Source organism: Mesoplodon densirostris, unplaced genomic scaffold (assembly GCF_025265405.1).
Source record: "Mesoplodon densirostris isolate mMesDen1 unplaced genomic scaffold, mMesDen1 primary haplotype scaffold_37, whole genome shotgun sequence".
Classification (NCBI taxonomy): Eukaryota; Metazoa; Chordata; class Mammalia; order Artiodactyla; family Ziphiidae; genus Mesoplodon; species Mesoplodon densirostris.
In genome coordinates this window covers 2,453,219-2,456,626 of record NW_026778196.1, presented here as the reverse complement: position 1 = coordinate 2,456,626, position 3,408 = coordinate 2,453,219, and positions in this window count along the sequence as shown.

Below are 3,408 nucleotides of genomic sequence, written 5' to 3'. Positions count from 1 at the left end.
TTATGACATTGATTTCATGGCAGAGGAATATTCCATCGTACGTAAGTACCACAATGTTTTGAACCATTTTTATATTTCCTGGGATATTTAAGGTGTACCCAAGTTGAGGTTCTTGTAGTCAGTGCAGCCCTAAATTTGGAGGTGGCTCTTTCTTATTGATTTTCAGTTTTCCCAAGGTATATTCCCTAGACTGGAAGTGGCCTTGGCTCTGTAGCTCTGTTGTTTACTTGTTTTAGGGAACACAATGCACTCCTCGAGTGAGGCAGTTGGCAATTTACATCCCGCCCATCAGCATAACAAGGCTCCCTGTTCTCCAGGGCCTGTCTTGCCTTTCTGGTTTATACACATTTTGTGGATGTCCCTTTTGTCCGGTGGGAAGTGATACTTCTTTGTAGTGCAGATTTGCATTGCCCGCTTGCTTGCTTGGCCAAAAAGGGCGTATGCGTTTTCTCCTGAATATATTCAGGAGAAAACGCATACGCCCTTTTTGGCCAAGTGCATCATTGTCCAAGTTGTGCCCCTCTTCCTGTGCTTTACAGGCGATTCCAAGGTACCTCTTGAAATCTGTTTCCTGCTATTTTGCCTCGCTTTCAAGTCCGCCTCGTTGACTTCCCTCAACAGATTTTTGGACGATAGTTGTCCTTTATCACTCTGCCAGTTTGTGAATTGCTGTGCCCCTGTGCTCCATTTCTCAACTCGTTTTTTGTGAGCTGAACGCAAGTCCAAAATTTTGGATCATGTCCTATACTGGTTCCCGGTGGGTGGCTGAGACTTTGGTTAATTCTTCTTCCTGCCGGGAAATTAGAGTGACATGTGCCCGTCCAAATGCCTAACAGCTACTCTCTCATGGGTTCTCCCTCGTCCCTTCCATCCTCTGCCAAATTGGGATCCTGTGCAAACCAGGAGGTTAAAGGGCCTGTCTCTCCATGTTGGGAGATTGATAGTAAGGAAGTTGGAAAGTCAAACTGGAGCACCAGGAGAGGGACAATTCGTTGAGTTTTCGGAACCTTTCGTATTCACAGTGTGTACATTCTCTAGGTTTCCTGTACATGTTATAGCTGTAGTAATATTCCCTTCAACCTGGAGAGTTGGGACCCATGGAATTGGGGCCATGCATTATTGCTTGAAAGGGTCTGCATTTGCTCACCCAATCTCACCAATCCTCTCAGTCCCAAGTGTCCAGCCTTATGCCACATCCACCTCTCATTGTAGATAGGGTCTTTCCAGGTTTCCTCAGACACCCTGAAGGAATTGTAAAGAATTTCCCTGTTTTTTGGTTTTGCTTTTGAAATTCCTTTTTATAGTGGGTTTGAGCTGATTCTCGCTGCCATGTTTATGCCACTCTAGACACACTTGTTCTCCTTATGGAGTCATATCAATACATAGATTTTAAGATTCTTACTAGTCAGATATATTCCTCTGCGGGAAATATGGGGTTTTGAGTCTCTTTCACTGAGGAAGGTGTAGGTCTTGTCTATTCCAAAGTTGGTTTTTGGAACGGTCCCTGTGCTTATATCAAACTCTGGTTTTATGCATCACCCCACCTCTCCATCCCCTTTATGCAGGCATAAGAGTGTTTTCTAAATGTGAGACTCTGTTCTCTTTCCTAACTCAGTTCACGTGTAGCCATGTTTACATGATCTTCATAAGTGATATCTTATGATAAGTTTCTTTTTCTGTGTGACTTATTTCACTTAGAATCATCGTACCTGAATCCACTCACTTTGCTGCTACTGGTCTTATGACATTGATTTCATGGCTGAGGGATATTCCATCGTACGTAAGTACCACAATGTTTTGAACCATTTTTATATTTCCTGGGATATTTAAGGTGTACCCAAGTTGAGGTTCTTGTAGTCAGTGCAGCCCTAAATTTGGAGGTGGCTCTTTCTTATTGATTTTCAGTTTTCCCAAGGTATATTCCCTAGACAGGAAGTGGCCTTGGCTCTGTAGCTCTGTTGTTTACTTGTTTTAGGGAACACAATGCACTCCTCCAGTGAGGCAGTTGGCAATTTACATCCCGCCCATCAGCATAACAAGGCTCCCTGTTCTCCAGGGCCTGTCTTGCCTTTCTGGTTTTTACACATTTTGTGGATGTCCCTTTTGACCGGTGGGAAGTGATACTTCTTTGTAGTGCAGATTTGCATTGCCTGCTTGCTTGCTTGGCCAAAAAGGGTGTATGCGTTTTCTCCTGAATATATTCAGGAGAAAACACATACACCCTTTTTGGCCAAGTGCATCATTGTCCAAGTTGTGCCCCTCTTCCTGTGTTTTACAGGCGATTCCAAGGTACCTCTTGAAATCTGTTTCCTGCTATTTTGCCTCGCTTTCAAGTCCGCCTCGTTGACTTCCCTCAACAGATTTTTGGACGATAGTTGTCCTTTATCACTCTGCCAGTTTGTGAATTGCTGTGCCCCTGAGCTCCATTTCTCAACTCGTTTTTTGTGAGCTGAACGCAAGTCCAAAATTTTGGATCATGTCCTATACTGGTTCCCGGTGGGTGGCTGAGACTTTGGTTAATTCTTCTTCCTGCCGGGAAATTAGAGTGACATGTGCCCGTCCAAATGCCTAACAGCTACTCTCTCATGGGTTCTCCCTCGTCCCTTCCATCCTCTGCCAAATTGGGATCCTGTGCAAACCAGGAGGTTAAAGGGCCTGTCTCTCCATGTTGGGAGACTGATAGTAAGGAAGTTGGAAAGTCAAACTGGAGCACCAGGAGAGGGACTATTCGTTGAGTTTTAGGAACCTTTCGTATTCACAGTGTGTACATTCTCTAGGTTTCCTGTACATGTTATAGCTGTAGTAATATTCCCTTCAACCTGGAGAGTTGGGACCCATGGAATGGGGGCCATGCATTATTGCTTGAAAGGGTCTGCATTTGCTCACCCAATCTCACCAATCCTCTCAGTCCCAAGTGTCCAGCCTTATGCCACATCCACCTCTCATTGTAGATAGGGTCTTTCCAGGTTTCCTCAGACACCCTGAAGGAATTGTAAAGAATTTCCCTGTTTTTTGGTTTTGCTTTTGAAATTCCTTTTTATAGTGAGTTTGAGCTGATTCTCGCTGCCATGTTTATGCCACTCTAGACACACTTGTTTGCCTTATGGAGTCATATCAATACATGGGTTTTAAGATTCTTACTAGTCAGATATATTCCTCTGCGGGAAATATGGGGTTTTGAGTCTCTTTCACTGAGGAAGGTGTAGGTCTTGTCTATTCCAAAGTTGGTTTTTGGAACGGTCCCTGTGCTTATATCAAACTCTGGTTTTATGCATCACCCCACCTCTCCATCCCCTTAATGCAGGCATAAGAGTGTTTTCTAAATGTGAGACTCTGTTCTCTTTCCTAACTCAGTTCACGTGTAGCCATGTTTACAGGATCTTCATAAGTGATATCTTATGATAAGTT